Source organism: Pleurodeles waltl, chromosome 6 (genome assembly GCF_031143425.1).
Source record: "Pleurodeles waltl isolate 20211129_DDA chromosome 6, aPleWal1.hap1.20221129, whole genome shotgun sequence".
Taxonomy (NCBI): domain Eukaryota; kingdom Metazoa; phylum Chordata; class Amphibia; order Caudata; family Salamandridae; genus Pleurodeles; species Pleurodeles waltl.
In genome coordinates this window covers 806,830,711-806,848,978 of record NC_090445.1, presented here as the reverse complement: position 1 = coordinate 806,848,978, position 18,268 = coordinate 806,830,711, and positions in this window count along the sequence as shown.

The window sequence follows — 18,268 nt, the reverse complement described above, 5'->3', positions numbered from 1 at the left end:
GTAAAATGGTGGGCCCTTGCAGAGTGTGGAGAAGTGTCCCTGAGTCTCTCATATCTCATTGTGATTTATTGGCCTTTAGTGGAATGAGGCCCCTCCAGAAGGAAACAGGGACACCTCAACCTTGAGGCCTCCCTACATTGCAGTCACCTGCACTACACCCTTGGTTCCTTCACCATGCAAAGGTAATGCATACAGGAGAAATGGAGGGGCAAGACAAAAAAGGGGAAGCAAGAAAGGAATCAATGGTGAGAGTCAAAGGCAGAAAAGGTGTGCTAAGGAGTCCCATTGAACAGCAACTATGGGAAAGCAGAAGGATAAAAAGTAATAATGCAAAGGCGAAGGCTGCACAAGATAACAGCAAAAAGAAAAGGAGAAAGCGATAGCAGGAAAGATGAGAGGAAGAATGGAAGAAAGTAAAAAGTAGAGACGGGGAAGGAGGGAGGTGAGGGATGAGAGGGAGAATGGTAAGTGAAGGAAGGACGAGGAAGAGGAGTCAAATGAGGAATGGGGGAATAATGTCCAATGAGAAAACTGTAGAAGTCAGAAAAAATGAAATAGTAGAAGGAAAGTACGGAGGGAGGAGTAAGGGAGGAAAAAAAGAACAGTAAAAAGAAAGGAAGACAGGAAAGAATGGAATAAGGTAGGGAGAAAGGGAGAGGAAAGAGGAAAAAGAGGAGCCTGCGGTCCATGGTTTAGGGCTCATGCCCCGAGCGTGCAGCATCTCTGACTGGGTCATATTAAAGCAGTGAACCCTGAAGGAGCTAGGAAGCCTGCAATTGTCCAACGGATCCCAAACATGGTTTGAAAGGGTGCCTCTAAATATCTGACAAAACTGCCAGTCCCCATTGAGCCTAAAGTCAGCCTTACCATACCCTCTTGAAAGGCTATAAGTTCTGGTTTGTGTGCAATCCCTCTCCCCAACATCAACAATCTAGGAGAAATGACCTGTCTTGCTGGGGATCTGTGTAGACAGGGTGCTGGGGAAGGGGGTGCTTCTATGCAGAGGCAGCCAACCTTTTTCTACCTTAGTTGAGAAGAATATATTAAATGAGCCCTCATTGAGAATTAAACGGTAGCACAGACTTCTTAACTTTAACTTTAAGTCCTACCCACAGATCATGTAATCTTTTTGTTTACAAAGCATCACCACTAATGATGGTGTGACACATTTTGCACACTGCTAAGCATGATTAATACTGCACAAGTATAATTTCATACAACACTATAAATTGGCAATTGTAATAGAATTTGTATTTAATGGATTTATAGAGCACAACATTCACCCTGACTGCAGTATATGGGCATTAAGGGGCATATTTATACTCCGTTTGCGCCGAATTTGCGTCGTTTTTTTTGACGCAAATTCGACGCAAAACTAACTCCATATTTATACTTTGGCGTTAGACGCATCTAGCGCCAAAGTTCATGGAGTTAGCGTCATTTTTTTGCGTGAACACCTTCCTTGCGTTAATGATATGCAAGGTAGGCGTTCCCGTCTTAAAAAATGACTCTGATGCATATGCGTCGTATTTATACTCCCGGGCAAAAATGACGCCCGGGAGTGGGCGGGTCTAAAAAACCCGCATTAGCGCCGGATTTTAGCGCCTGGGTCAGGGCAGGCGTTAAGGGACCTGTGGGCTCAGAATGAGCCCAGAGGTGCCCTCCCCTGCCTCCAGGGACACCCCCTGCCACCCTTGCCCACCCCAGGAGGACACCCAAGGATGGAGGGACCCACCCCAGGGACATTAAGGTAAGTTCAGGTAAGTATTTTTTTTAAAAAAAAATTGTGGCATAGGGGGGCCTGATTTGTGCCCCCCTACATGCCACTATGCCCAATGACCATGCCCAGGGGACAGAAGTCCCCTGGGCATGGCCATTGGGCAAGGGGGCATGACTCCTGTCTTTGCTAAGACAGGAGTCATTTCAATGGGGGTAGGGCGTCGTACAAAAATGGCGCAAATCGGGTTGAGGCGATTTGTTTGCCTCAGCCTGACTTGCACCATTTGTGGACGCCCATACGTCATTTCCCCCCTACGCCGGCGCTGCCTGGTGTACGTTGTTTTTTTTAACTCACACCAGACAGCGCCGGCGGCTAACGCCGGCTAACGTCATTGAATAAATACGGCGCCCGCATGGCGCTTCAGAATGGCGTTAGCCGGCGCTAATTTTTTTGCCGCAAAACTGCGTTAGCGCAGTTTTCCGTCAAAAATTATCAATATGGCCCTAAATGTCCAGGTCTGTAGTACACACACAACTCCATTAACCTGTGAGCAACCCTTAGGATCGAGGGAACTGCCAAGTCATCAATAATTTTATACACCTACAAAGATTTGATTTGTCTCTAATATAATCGGGCAGCTAATTTCAACTGGAGGCAGACACAATGGAGAATGATCAGCCGCCAACTGTTTTCCAGTGGAACTTAGGATCCTCCAAGGCACAGTACTGATTTTAACGTCCTTGAAGCAGGCACTTTGTAAAGCGGGAGCAAAGAGGAGATTTTGTCCTGTGTACTAAACAGAATTCTCTCTCTCAATTGAAGCTATTAGAAATGGGCTAAGACAGGGGAGATGTGGGAATATACGTTGGAGACCCCACCTTAGTACTGCAGGATAATTATGACTAGATTCCAGCTTTTAGATGAAGGTATCTGGCATGCCGAAATAAATGACATCACAATAACCTAGCTTGAATGAGATCAAGTTGGTCAGGATGAGAACTTTCTGGGTAGCAATAAATGTATGTTACAAGTCAATAGCACCAAGAGAACTCATATGGATGAATGTGACTCCTCTGCAAACATGCTTGTTCCATTTTGGGCTATGACAACATTTGCCACTTGTCCAATGCACTGCGCTCATAGCTGGAGGCAGGGGAAATGTTTATATGAGTGCAGCTTTATGTGTAATATCTTTCCATACATGTGTACATGTATATTTTTGTGCTTGTATGTGTGATGTTCAAGTATGATTGTGTCTTGTGTGCCTGCCCCTGTTTCACAATACACCGCTGCCCAGGACAGGTGTAAGATAAATGCATTGCACAGGCAGGGACCCAGGTAGGTCAAATGAGGCAGAATAGTTATGAATGATGAATAGGTATAGTAGGCTAGATATGGTTGATAGACATGATAGGCATTACAGGTAAGTATGGTTTGTATGTATGGTAGGCGTGGCAGATAATAGTATGTGTGGTAACTATGTAGTTTCTGTAGGTAAGGTATGGTAGTCAAGGCTCGGTGGATGAGGCAAGGTGATTTATGGAAATAAATCAATCAGTATTAGTAGAGTGTGGCCTATCACCCTAGGGGGCATCCAGGTGCTGAGGGCTGACTCTGAGTACTGACAGCCTCTTGTGGAACAGCCAGGTCTTGAGCTTCTTCCTGAAGTTGTGGAGGGTGTGTGCAGTTTGCAGGTGTTGGGGGTGGTCGCTCCAGGCCTTTGCTGCAAGGTAGGAGAAGGAATGTGTGTGAGGGTGAGGAAGATTGATTTGGAGTTCTCTGGCAGGTTGGTGGAAGGTCAGACAGTGATAAATATGCTTGGGTCTGATGTGTAGGGCTTTGTAAGTGAGGGTCAGAACCTTGAAGTTGCATCTCTTATGCACAGCAGCCAGTGGAGGCTTCTGAGGTGATTGGTGATGCTGGCATGCTTGGGTCAATCTAGGATGAGTCTAGCTGCTGAGTTCTGTATAGTTTGGAGGCTATTGAGGAGTTGGGTGGTGACTCCGGTGTAGAGTGCATTTCCATAGTCTACCCTGCTGGTAATGAGGGCTTTGGTTACCGTATTTCTGGTGCCATTGGGGATCCATCTGAAAATATTTTGTAGCATGCAGAGGAGTAGGAAGCAGGAGGATGTAAATGTGTTTATCTGTTGCATGAAGGTGAGTTTGCTGTTGATGATGATGAGGTTGCAGGCGTGGTCCGTCATTGTAGAGGTTTGCCAGAGTGCGGTGAGCGACCAGGTGTTGTTTCAGTGGAAGGTGCTGTTTCCGAAAATAATCACTTTTTTCTTGTGCTTACAGATCCACTAGGAATCATGAAAAGTAAGAGCTGGTCCCTAAAACTGAGTGATATGGGGCACGCAGCGTGGCGGGGCACAATATTTTTCACTTAAAATCTATGGCCCCCCTACCCATGGGGCACACAGTGAGCCCACGGGAGCATTATTTTATGCAGATTAGCAAAATAAAGCACCACAAAAATGTAGCAAAATTCCCAAATTCATGCCACAGAATGTTCATATTTGTGCCACAAAGTTTGCTGATCCATGCAGCAATATCCTGGGGGGTCTGGTAAATCAGTCATTATAACACAGAGTCACAGATGAAAACATTTTCACAAATGGCTATTTTTCCTACTCCTTTTGCATTTTTTTTTTATGTCAACAGTTAGTTTGTTTGAAAAAACCTTTAGGGATCTACACAAATGATGCGTTGTTGAATTCAAAATATTGCCTATTTTTCAGGAACCTAAAACTTTCTGGGATCACCCATGTGTTTTACCATGTTTCCAAGACAAACTGGAAGTAGGATGCAAGTACAAAATTTAGGAAAAATGGGCTACCATTTCCAAAACTGTGATAAAAATAAATGTTTTTCATTCAGCTCAGCTTGTTCCTGAAAGCTTGGAAAATAGTACTTTTAGCACAGCAGATCTTTTATTGATGGCATTTTTTAGAAGAAAAAAGCTTACCCCTAATTGTGGAATACTTGTTTCCCAATTGTCCTAAAAACCCAAATTTAGCAACATTTTGGTTATTTTCTTGATCCCCTCCAGGGGAATCTGCAAACCCTGGGTACCCTTAGAATACATCTGATGCTTAAAAAAGGGTGCACATTTTGTGTGGATTATGTATGTGGGAAAGAAAGTTTTGCAGGGCTAACTCAAACTACCCCAAATAGCAAAAAAAGGGCTCAGCACTGAGGTGAAAAACCCTCTGCATTTCAGGGGTTAAGTGAGGCAGGTTCAGTTGAACGACAGAGAGAAAGAAATAATCCAAATATGGAAAAGGGACAGATGGAGCAGCAAGAAGTAGAATGGTAGAGAGAAGGTAAGAAATGAAAATTAAAGTGAGAGAAAAAAATTGCTGTATCAAAACTGGAAAGGGGTAGGGGAGAAGGAAGGAAGATAAGAAGGAATGGTGGAAGAAATCAAGAAAGAAAGTAAAGGTATTGTGAAAAGAACAAATTAAGAAAAGTTGTAAGAATGAGTGAATGGAAATGTGAATGGATGGATATGGTTTGGATGAAGAAGAAAGGGTCAATTAAATGATGGAGTGAAGTTTGGATGAAGGGTTGGATTGACAGATGAAAGGATAACGAGCTGAGCATAAGGATGAACATGTAAGTGAAAACTTAAATGGTGGGAAAGTGATAGAGTGAATAGGTGGATGATGAAAAGGTGGAAATATCTAATTGTGAAAATGTCAATGGATGGGTGAAATAATGCATGATGGGATAAAAAGATACGTGTATGGAATGGTGAAAGGATAGAAGAATGAAAACAGAAAAAGATGTAGGAATGGATCAGTAAATGGAAATGTGATGGAAACAATTTTAGGTAGGAACAGCTGGGCTTGCTGGCTTGACATAGTCCATGTTATTAAAAGTTTGGCTCAAAGAGGGGGTATTTTGTAAAGCTCCTTTGATCCAGATACCCATCATCCAATTTTCAAGATATAGCCCTCATATTTCATACTACCACACTCAAGCCCACTAACAAATACCACTTATGCATAATTACAATGACCTCACTCTAACACTTTTTTCTCTCTCTCTCACACAAACACACACACACAAAGACATGACTCAAACTTACGACATCGCACTTGTCAAATGGGTGAAATTTCTCCCATTATATGAACTCATTTTTTCAAAACTACGAAGCTTAATTATAAGCCCCTTGCACTGCTTGTGCTTCACTTTTTCTCGTATGAAAAGTGATACACCAGTGGCGCCAGGAGCTCGTAAATAAACCCCTAAGTGACTATGGGCCAGATGTATCTAGCGTTTTTGCATTTGTAAATGGTGAAAATTGCCATTTGCGAATGCAAAAATGCCTTTCAGTATGTATGAAAGGCATTCGCTATGCAATTTTAAGGAATCGATAAAATAGCGATTCATTAAAATTGCGAGCCCGTTTAGAGAATCACACATTTGTGATTCTCTAAATATGAAATCGCAAATAAGGAATCCTTATTTGCGATTTCTTAAGCACATGTATCAAGCTTTTCCTTAATGCGAATTGGGCATTAAGGAATCACAATTACCACGAAGTAAAACTTGGTGGTAACCATGTGCAAATTAAAAAAATGCATTAAAAATTGACACGTAATGCACACATACCCCTTTGGCATGTGTGCATCTTACATGTCCTAAAATATTTTTTTGAGGTGTAGCCGAGGGGGCCTTAGGCCCCCAGCACCCTAGGGTTTTGCATTTCCCAAATTGCGAATTCCAGTTAGGAATTCGCAATTTGGGAAATGCAAAACATTTGCAAATATGGGCCTACAGGTGCGAAGGGGCTCAGAATCGCTATTTGCGATTCGGTAAAAGCATTTGCGATTTTTAAGAAATCGCTATTACCGAATCGCAAATATGAGACATAGGCCCTCATTCTGACCCTGGCGGTCGGTGATAAAGCGGCGGCCAACCCGCCAACAGGCCGGCGGTCCAAAATATGCAATTCTGACCCTGGCGGGAACCGCCAACACAGCCCGCCGCATTAACACTCCGCCCGCCACGGCGGAACAAACAAACAGCGCGGCGGTCCCCGCCAACAGCCAGGCGGCAGACAATGTACCGCCCACCCTATCACGACCCACCAATCCGCCACCTTTTCCGGGGCGGGAGCACCGCCGATAAAAACACGGCGGAAACAGACTACGAACGGGAAAACGCTCACATACACCACGCGAGATTCCGGCAGTATGGAACCAGAGTTGCAGGTCATCCCCGCACTCCTATTCCTGCTCATATACCAGGAGCACGCCCGGCGGCGCGGAAGACATCGGTGAGTACTGCACCTACGACACAGGGGAGGGAAAAGATTACCGGCACACACCCACCCACCCACACCCACTACAACACACACATCAATGCATTCCCTCAGATCACTGTCACAACCCACAAACCCCCCCCTTCCGAAATTATGCAAAGACCAAAAGAAGAGATCTCAAACGGGCAGATATATTGAAAAATGGACAGCAGTAATCCAAATAAATAAATAAACTATGTACAAAATATATACATCTACTAAATGTAGTCCAACCACTGTCCGTGGACCACAGGGGTCCTGAGCAAAGGGGCAAGGCCCAGTCCCACGACAAGAACTCCACGGAGAGAACACTGCAGGGGCATCAGAAAGAAAAAAGGACAGGCACCTCAGGGGGAAGGGAAGGGGGGGCACCTCAGCCACTTGAGTACACGACGCCAGATCCACGAGGGGACTCCATGACCACTGGCCCTTCCTGGGGAGAGCAAAGCCACAGTCCAAACAGTCCATACAGTGGGTGGCCTGCCCACTGGGCCATCCTGGGGAGAGCAAAGCCACAGTCCATACAGTCCATACAGCGGGTGGCCTGCCCACTGGGCCATCCTGGGGAGAGCAAAGCCACAGTCCAAACAGTCCATACAGTGGGTGGCCTGCCCACTGGGCCATCCTGGGGAGAGCAAAGCCACAGTCCATACAGTCCATACAGTGGGTGGCCTGCCCACTGGGCAATCCTGGGGAGAGCAAAGCCACAGTCCAAACAGTCCATACAGTGGGTGGCCTGCCCACTGGGCCATCCTGGGGAGAGCAAAGCCACAGTCCATACAGTCCATACAGTGGGTGGCCTGCCCACTGGGCCATCCTGGGGAGAGCAAAGCCACAGTCCAAGCAGTCCATAACAGACTCCACTGCCACTGGAGGAGGCATGTTGGCCAGTGGACATCCTGCAGCCCTGCCCGAGACAGATCCTGCCCTGCCACGTCCGCCAAAGGGCCAGCGGTTCCTGCCTCGAAGGGCCCAGTTCAGCGGTTCTTGCCTTGAAGGGCCCAGTTCAGCGGTTCTTGAGACGGCGGGCCCCAGCGGAGCGGTGCTGGAGACGGCGGGCCCAGTTCAGCGGTTCTTGCCTTGAAGGGCCCAGTTCAGCGGTTCTTGCCGTGAAGGGCCCAGTTCAGCGGTTCTTGAGACGGCGGGCCCCAGCGGAGCGGTGCTGGAGACGGCGGGGCCCTGTTCAGCGGTTCTTGCCTTGAAGGGCCCAGTTCAGCGGTTCTTGAGACGGCGGGCCCCAGCGGAGCGGTGCTGGAGACGGCGGGGCCCAGTTCAGCGGTTCTTGCCTTGAAGGGCCCAGTTCAGCGGTTCTTGCCTTGAAGGGCCCAGTTCAGCGGTTCTTGCCGTGAAGGGCCCAGTTCAGCGGTTCTTGAGACGGCGGGCCCCAGCGGAGCGGTGCTGGAGACGGCGGGGCCCTGTTCAGCGGTTCTTGCCTTGAAGGGCCCAGTTCAGCGGTTCTTGCCTTGAAGGGCCCAGTTCAGCGGTTCTTGAGACGGCGGGCCCCAGCGGAGCGGTGCTGGAGACGGCGGCCATTCTATGGCCAACTGCTCATTGCCTGGTGGTGCCCTCCTGGGCAGCGGGGATGGTGCTCCTTCAATGCCCACCTGGGCTGTGGGTGGTGGGGCCCTCCTGGCCAGCTGGGCTGGGTCCTCCCTGGGCAGCGGCTATGGGGGTGGTGGGCTCTCCCGGGGCAGCTGTGCCGGTTCCTCCCGGGGCAGCGGCTATGGGGGTTGCGGGCTCCTCCTGGGGAGCTGTGACGGGTCCTCCATGGGCAGCAGGCCTGCTGCCTGACTTCACCGCCTTGCTGCCCTTGCCCTCCTTAGTCGGGAGTCTGTGGCCCTTTCCTCCCTTTGGAGTTGTGGCTGTTGACGGTGGCTGGCTAGTGTCCTGGGGGGATATCGAATCCGGGCTCCGGCGGCGGCCCTTCCGCCTTCTGCTCCTCTTCCCTGGGGGTGGGCTGGCTGTCCCCTTGCTGCTGGGCAAAGATCCAGACCTGCGGGCTGGTGCGCTCCAATACCCCTGCACCCTTGTCAAGGGGGCTGCAGGGCTGGTGGTGGCTGAGGTGCTCTTTTTACCCCGACGAGAAGGAGGGGGGGGCTCAGGGTCAGGAAAGAAGGTAGCAGTAGAGAGATAGATTTTCTTGGGACAATGGAGAGTGGTAGGTACAGTGGGTATGGGAGTGGAGGGAGAGGATGTGGTTGTAGGCGAGACAAGTTTGCTGTCTTTGGGTGCAGGTGCAGGAGCGGGAGGCTGTCGTGAGGTGGATGGCTGTTGGGTGGGTGGGTGGCTGCGTTTGTGTGGTGTGGAAGAGGGGGTGACAGACACAGTGGGAGAGGACACAGGGGACGTGTAAATGGCAGTGGGGGTGGTGACTGCACGTGTGCGGACTGGAGTGGAGGGTATGCTGGTGATGGAAACACTGGCTGATGGTGAGGTGAATGAAGGTGTGAGTGTAGACGTCACAGGGAGGGAGGAGGGAGACGAGGAGGTGGGGGTCACAGAGGTGGTAGTGACTGTTGGCATGTCTGCATCGGAATGTTGCTTGTGTGAATGTCTGCGTGATCTGTGGTGCTTATGTTTGGATGAGCTGCTCTTGGGTGTTGAGGTGTGTGCAGGCTGGTCTGATGGTGTGGGTGGGACAGGCAGAGGAACAGGAGACTGGGAGGAGGGAGTTAGTAGAGGGAGGCAGGAGACAGGGACAATGGCTGCCGTCAGTGCTGAGGCCAGAGCCTGGAACGATCGCTGATGGGCAGCCTGACCCGAATGAATGCCCTCCAGGTACGCATTGCTGCGATGAACCTCCCTCTCCACCCCCTGGATGGCATTCAAAAGGGTAGTCTGCCCAACAATGAGCGTTCGGAGGAGGTCAATGACCTCCTCACTGAGGGCAGCGGGGGTAACAGGGGCAGGGCCTGAGGTGCCTGGGGCGAAGGAGATGCCCGGCTTCCTGGCAGAGCGGGCACGGGGCGAACGCTGAGGGGCTGCTTGGAGGGCGGAGATGGTGCGCTGGGTGGCGGCTGTACCTGTAATGGCGGGGGGCACGGATGGTGCCACCCCCGCAAGGGAGCTCCCTTCCGAGGACGTGTCCGTGTCGCTGCAGGGTCCAGTCGTCCCCGTCGTGGAGCTCCCCTCGCCCTCCGTCTCACTGGTCCAGTCAGACTCTGTGGCATGGCCCTCCTGGGCCATGTGAGATGCAGCTCCCTCCTGCTCCGATGCCACTTCTCCTCCGCCTGATGATGCTGATGCACACAAGCACAGAAGGACAAACAAAAAGGGGGGGGGGGAGAGAGAAATAAAGAGATTTTGAGTACATGGATCACCGGTACAGTTAGCGGACATGACAGACACAGATGCCCCCTGCACTAAGTTGCGCACTTGGGGTCCGCTACGCATTCCGTGGAACATGCCCTACACGCCTAGAGTTGACAACTGCACCCATGGATGACACGGCCCAGGGATGGCTGTACTGACACACTACTGAGGGTGGTGGCTGGGGACACAGGGGCTTACGGGGGTGCCCAGCCTACAGATATCGCCCTGGCCTAGGGGGACCCACAGCCCTCCTCCCCCACCCAGACACCTCCACTGCGCGACAACAGAGTAGATGATGCTTGTACTCACCCCCTTGTGTCTGCTGTGCTGCCCTCACGCGCCCATCCAAATCAGGGTAGGCCACCGCCAGGATCCGGAACATCAGGGGGGTCAGTTGACGGCAGGCACCCCGCCTACGTTGGGAGGCCATCCCCAGCAGAGACTCGGCGGTCTTCTTGGTCCCGCGGCGGATGTCCTCCCACCTCTTGCGGCAGTGGGTGCCCCGTCGATGGTGGACCCCCAGGGTCCGGACTTCCTTGGCGATGGCACGCCAAATCCCGATCTTCTCATGGGCGCGGACCTATGTGACACGTACAGGGAGGGAGAAATACCACGTTCAAGTTTGTCTGCATTATCGTTGCCAGTGGCCCAACGCCCCCCATCCCTGCCAGGCCCCCCGCCAGGCCCCCCGCCAGGCCCCCCGCCAGGCCCAACATGCCCCCCCATCCCCGCCAGGCCCCCCGCCAGGCCCAACATGCCCCCCATCCCCGCCAGGCCCCCCGCCAGGCCCCCCGCCAGGCCCAACATGCCCCCCATCCCCGCCAGGCCCCCCGCCAGGCCCAACATGCCCCCCATCCCCGCCAGGCCCCCCGCCAGGCCCTCCGCCAGGCCCAACATGCCCCCCATCCCCGCCAGGCCCCCCGCCAGGCCCCCCGCCAGGCCCAACATGCCCTCCATCCCCGCCAGGCCCCCCGCCAGGCCCAACATGCCCCCCATCCCCGCCAGGCCCCCCGCCAGGCCCTCCGCCAGGCCCAACATGCCCCCCATCCCAGCCAGGCCCCCCGCCAGGCCCCCCGCCAGGCCCAACATGCCCCCCATCCCCGCCAGGCCCCCGCCAGGCCCAACATGCCCCCCATCCCCGCCAGGCCCCCCGCCAGGCCCTCCGCCAGGCCCAACATGCCCCCCATCCCCGCCAGGCCCCCCGCCAGGCCCCCAAGCCAGCCAGTGGCCCCAAATCCATATTGAATTAAACTCACTTGTTGGTCTGGAGGACCGTAGAGTAGCGCATACTGGGGGAGGACCCCATCCACAAGTTTCTCCAACTCCTCTCCAGTGAAGGCAGGGGCCCTTTCCCCAGTCGCAGCAGCCATTGTCCCTTCCAGACCGAGGTCACAGCAACACTTGCAGTATAGGTCCTCTCCTGTGAAAGTTCAAGTCGCAAGTGGATAAGTAGATAGGAAATGGCGGTCACGTCCGCGGCGGTGCGTACCGCGGCGGTGCGTACCGCCACCGCCGGCGCCCTTCGCCATTGGCTCCTGAAACCCATAGGCTTCAATGTTAACCAATGCGGCTTCGCGCCGCGGTCTTCGCCCGCCGACCGCCGCGGTGTGCCACGCCAGCGCATTGACCTCACATCCCATTGTCACACTTCACAGGTCAGGCAGCCGCCATTTCGAGGGTCCACATGGCTCAATTTCAACTGCGTCACACAGGCCTAGGCCTTGCATAGCCACTCAGACACGCCATTCACTGCATAGAGAATCGTTTACTGTGCAAGCTGTGAGTACGTACCTGTGGGTTGCTTGACTCTGTGCTCCATGTTGTCCTTCCTAGGCACCGTCCGCTGGGTTTGGCGAGGAGACGGATGAATCCTCGCGTGTACCGACCGCTGGTGGACCTGTCGACAATGGAAGAACGCCACATTATCCTGACCTACCGGCTTTACCGTGCCACTATACATGAACTGTGTGCCCAGCTGGAGCCCGACCTGATGTCCCCCATCCGCCAACCCACAGGGATTCCCCCTCTGGTGCAGGTCCTGTCAGTACTCCATTTCCTGGCAAGTGGGTCATTTCAGACAACAGTGGGAATTGCTTCTGGGATGTCTCAGCCCATGTTTTCGAAGGTGTTATCCAGAGTGTTGTCTGCCCTGATGAAATACGTGAGGAGCTACATCATTTTCCCTGAGGTGGGCGAATTGGCTACAGTGAAGGGTGATTTCTACGCCCTTGGACATATTCCCAACGTCATTGGTGCCATTGATGGGACCCATGTGGCTTTGGTTCCCCCAAGAGACAGGGAGCAGGTGTACAGGAACAGAAAAAGTTACCATTCCATGAACATCCAGGTGGTGTGTTTGGCTGACCAGTACATCTCGCATGTAAATGCCAAGTTCCCTGGGTCAGTGCATGACGCCTTCATCCTGAGGAATAGCAGCATCCCTTACGTGATGGAACAGCTAGAGAGACACCGTGTATGGCTATTGGGGGACTCTGGGTACCCCAACCTGTCGTGGCTACTGACCCCAGTAAGGAATCCCCGGACCAGGGCAGAGGAACGGTACAATGAGGCCCATGGGCGTACTAGGAGGGTGATCGAACGCACCTTTGGCCTCCTAAAGGCCAGCTTTAGGTGCCTGCATATGACAGGTGGATCCCTAATGTACTCACCTAAGAAGGTGTGTCACATCACCGTGGCCTGCTGCATGCTTCACAACCTGGCTTTGCGCCACCAGGTGCCTTTCCTGCAGGAGGATGGTCGAGACGGTGGTGTAGTGGCAGCTGTGGAACCTGTGGAGAGTGACGAGGAGGAAGACGACGGGGCTGAAACAGACAACAGGGACAGAATCATTGAACAGTACTTCCAATAGGACACAGGTAACAATTCAAACATAATTTAGTGAATGTGAACTACTCTCCTGCATCTCTGCTGCCTGTCTATTTGCCCCAGTGTATGATGACTGAGTTGTGGCTTTTCCCTCCCTATTTCAGATCTGGGGTCCCCACTACGAGTCCTGTGCTTCGTTTCCCCATGGACTACAGCTTTGTGGCAGCTGTTTGTTGACTTCACTATGTACAAGGACATATTTGCAATGTCATGTCAATTACAATATTTTGAAATCACAGCCAGACTCCAGATAGTTTTGTGCTAAATGGGTGTTTATTTAAGTGCTCAAAATGGGATGGGTGGTTTCAAGTGGGTGGGGGCTATGGTGAAGGAATGTCCATGGCAGAGTCCAGAGTAACAGTCACACAGGTGCATTGTCCAGAGGCCTGTGGAGAGATGGAGCATGGGCAGTTCAAGGATGGACAGGGTGACAATGTGGGACAGTGGGATGACATCAGGTGGTATCCTTTGCTGGCGGGGGTCTTGACATCCTACTCTGTCTCTTGCGAGATCTCAGGGCCCTCTTGCGGGGTGGTTCTTCTCCTGCAGGAGGTGGGGGTCTGGTGGGCTGCTGTTGTGCGGGGGCCTCCTGACCACTAGCGCCGGCGGAGGTGGTTGGCTGTTCTTGGTCCAGGCTAGTGGCAGGGGCCCTTTGTTGGTGTTGAGTGTCCGTCCTGGTGTTGATGAGGTCCTGCAGCAGCCCGACCATGGTAACCAGGGTGGAGGTGAGGGCTCTGATGTCCTCCCTGTACCCCCAATAGTGTTCCTCCTGCAGTACCTGGATCTCCTGGAACCGGGCCAGTACCGTCGCCATCGTCTCCTGGGAGCGGTTGTATGCTCCCATGATGGTGGTGAGGGCCTCGTGGAGAGTGGGTTCCCTGGGCCCGTTCCCCCCCTGTCGCACAGCTGCCCTCCGAGTTGCCCTGTTTCCCTGGGCCTCTGGCCCCTGGCCGGTGTGCCCACTACCACTGCCCCCAGGTCCCTGTTGTTGTTGGGGTGGTGGGTTATCCTGGGTGCCCTGTAGTGGTAGACACACCGCAGATTGACGCGCCCTGGAGACAGAGGCATGGGCCCGCTGGGTGGGAGCTGTGCTGGTGTTCCCAGAGGGGTTTGGGTCTGTGGTGGCCTGTGGCTGTCTGAGGGGAACCGACTGTCCAGAGGTCCCCGATGGTCCGGGCTGGTCATCGGTGTCCAGGTCGACAGAGCTGCTGTCATCGCTGACGGCCTCTTGGGTGGGGGGTGTGGAGAATTCTGGGCCCTCCGTGGCGGTGTGTTGGCGGTCGGGTCCTGCAGGGGTATAGAGGTATGGTTATAGTTTCAATGTGTGGCATATGGGTGTATCTGTGGGTTCCCGTGTCCCCAAGTGCTGGCATTCGTGTGTGGGGGCTTTGGTGAGGGTGGCTTGTGGGGGGGATGTGTATATGCATTGGGCATGCTTTGGTGATGGGTGTCCATGCTTAGTGGACGCATGCAGGCCTAGGTTTTGGGATGTGTGGGTTGTGATGGTGAGACATTGGCAGGGAATAGGTGTGCTGGGGGTGGGGGTGAGGATGGTGGTGGGGGTGAGGATGGTGGTGGGGGTGAGGGTGAGGGTGGGGGTGAGGATGGGGGTGGGGGTGAGGGTGGGGTTCGAGGATGGGGGTGAGGGTTGGGGTATGATTTGGCATGCAGGTGGGGGGAAAGCAGTAGTGAAGCTTCAACTTACCAGTGTCCATTCCTCCGCCGACTCCTGCGAGGCCGTCAGGATGCAGGATGTTCAAGACTTCCTCCTCCCATGTTGTAAATTGTGGGGGTTGAGGTGGGGGTCCTCCGCCAGTCTTCTGCACGGCGATGTTGTGCCGGGATACCATGGAACGCACCTTCCCCCGTAGGTCGTTCCATCGCTTCCTGATGTCTTCCCGATTTCTGGGGTGCTGTCCCACTGCGTTGACCCTGTCGACAATCCTCTGCCATAGCTCCGTCCTCCGGGCAATGCTGGTGTATTGGACCTGTGTGCCGAAGAGCTGGGGCTCTACCCGAACGATTTCCTCCACCATGACCCTGAGTTCTTCGTCTGAGAAGCGGGGCTGTCTTTGGGGTGCCATGGAGTGGTGTGTATGATGTGTGGGGTGGAGTATGTGTAGTTAAGTGTGTTGAGTGTGGTGGTGTGTGTTGTTTTGTGTGTGGATATTGTGTGGGTGATGGTGTAGTGTGCCTCTGTGTGATGGTATTCTGTGTTCGATGATGTGTCTCTCGGTGCTTCTTTCTGAATTTTTTGTCGTAGGGGTTTGTGGGTGATGTGGGTGTGTGTTTTACATTGTATTGTGTGTGTGGGAGTGGTGTGTGTATGTGTATCAGGTGTGTGGAATTCAAATCGGCCAATGTGGCTGAGTTTTGTTCGTTTGTGTGTATTCTGACCGCGGCGGTGTGTACCGCCAATGGAAAACCGCGTTTGAATGACCGCCGCGTGGATTCGTGGGTCGTAATGGCATGGGCGTATTTCTGTTGGCGTGACGGTGGAGGTTTGGTCACCTCCACTTTTCCGCCGACCGCTGGTCTGGCGGTCTGTTGCGGCTGTCGGATTTTCGGAGGTTTGGCTGCTGCGGGTCAGAATGACCGTGGCGGGTTACCGCGACCGCAGCGGAATTATGGAGGATTTCTGACCGGCGGTGGGCGCCTTTTACCGCCGAGGTCAGAATGACCACCATAGCGTTTTGCAACTCAGAAATAGCGATTTCTTAAAATTCACTATTAGAGAATCGCAAAGTGGTTTCTTGATACATCTGGCCCTATGTGCCCTATTTCGATTTTAGCAGACATGGTACTCAGTTGCAATAGCGTACCTTCTCAAACTGAAGGTCCACCTGCTTCATCTAGAAGTGGTCAGACCTTCATTATTTTGAAGGCAGAGACTACTCTATCTTCAGCGTCAACATGAACCCCTGACTGCCCAATGGAATAAGGGCTGTTGGAGGTTTGGCTATCTGTCTGCTCAGCCTATTTAGAGAGGATAGACAAATGGCAAGCGTTCACTCTTCATCATCACCAGGTAAATCCTGGCAGTAATTCCCACTTGCCATGTGAGAAAACTCCTTGGACCCAGAGGCATTGCTCTTTTTAAAAAAAACAAAGCCCCACTTTGGGTTTTTGTTTTGAAAAATGAAACAAAACAATGTAAATTGATCAGTCAAACTTATAATGCATTGACAGGAACAGCCGTCACAATGGTCCCTGCCAATTCTAGTGTGCACTGGGCTGGCAGGCATCTCAGAATTTGGCAGGTGGCAACTCCCTCTAGGCAACAGATTATTTTACTCCATTGTACTAACTGTGTAAAACCACTTTGCCAAAGCTTAAATCAGGCCATATATTACTTTTTTGTATCTCAATGCAGATCTGTATTTAAAGATTATAGTTTGTATTGGGAAAAGACATCTGCCACTGTTCACATTTATACAATAAACACAATGGAAAAGCTGGGACAACCATGGCAGTCTACACTTATCAAGAACTAGGTCGATGTAAGATTACGGATTCTGCCTTTTTAGCAATGATCTGGCAAAAAGTAAAACTCAGAGCTTGTAATCCTGCTATAGCGTGACCCTCGCCACAGCAGTTTGTCATGGTTAACTGTACTCTAAGCAGCTGATAAATCCAGAAGTTTCAATGATTCAGTTTGTTAAACATTCAATGATGATGCAAGTTGTTCCATGATGTCTGCCCTTGTGCTTCCGTGCGCATATCAGACATATATCAAGATTGATGGGCATACAGTATGCTGTGTGCTGACAAACTCAGATTGTGGGATCTTTCTGGAAAATGGTGGATTTTAAATAGGATAATAACTAACAGGATTTTAGGGAATGGCTGTCAATTTGTTTACCTGATGTCGTATAGTTGCCATTTAAATCTTTGTGTGTTTGTTTAAGGAGTTATTTAGCTCTGTGGTGACAAAGTATTTGATTTCCCCCCAGCATTTTCAAAGCTTCTGCATAACAGAGAGCGGATAACCTGAATACTTTTCCTAGATATATCTTACTTTCTCATGCCAGCATAATGTACAATATATCTAGCATGATTATGACACTATGGCCCACTCTACTCAGACTTTGGTTTCGGCTTGCTGTAGAATTCTTTATGGCTATCAGGGGCATTTTTAAACTGTTAAAAAACAAAACAAAGATGAAGTATATAATTAGACCTGGCAGCTTTGGTGTGGTTTTCCCACTGACTTTTTGTCTTCAGACCTTCTGTTTTGCCTACTTGCTTACTGGATGTAGGTGTCTGTACACTTAACCACAGTTGTCCAGTGCAACAGTGATTGTGTTTTCTCCCTAAAACATGATAGGATTGCCTTATAACTGATTGACAAATGTAACTTACTTGTAAGCAGTTAGTGAAGTAGCACTTTTCTGGCCCAGGGGCTGTAAATTAAATGCTACTAGTGGACTTGCAGCACTGATTGTGCCACCCACTTATGTAGCACTTTAAACATTTCTTGGGGCTGCCATTGAAGCCTGGTAGTGTGCAATGTTCAATTTCATTTTGACCTGGCACAATAAACATTTTGTTAGGCCCAAACCTAGCTTTTAATATATTTCACCCTAAGGTAGTCCCTGGATAGCCCACAGGGCAGGGTGCAATTTATTTAAAAAGAGACGACATGTACCTTTTAAATTTTAAGGGCCAGATGTAGGTACTTTGCAAATTGCGACTTGCAATTTGCGAGTCCGAGCGACTCGCAAATTGCAACTCGCAATTTGCAATGCAGAACGGTGTCTCAGACACCATCTGCGAGTCGCTATGGGGTCGCAAAGACCCACCTCATTAACATTAATTAGGTGGGTCGCAATTTGCGCCCCCATAGCGACTATAGGCACTCACTGACATAAAGGCCTGCTGTAGTCAGCAGACCTCCATGTCCGTGACTGCTTGTAAATAAAGAAGTTCTTTTTTTTTTCAAGTGTAGCCCGTTTTCCTTAAAGGAAAACGAGCTGCACTAAAAAAAAAATCCGAAACCTTTTGTTTCGGAATTTTTTCAGGGCAGGTAGTGGTCCC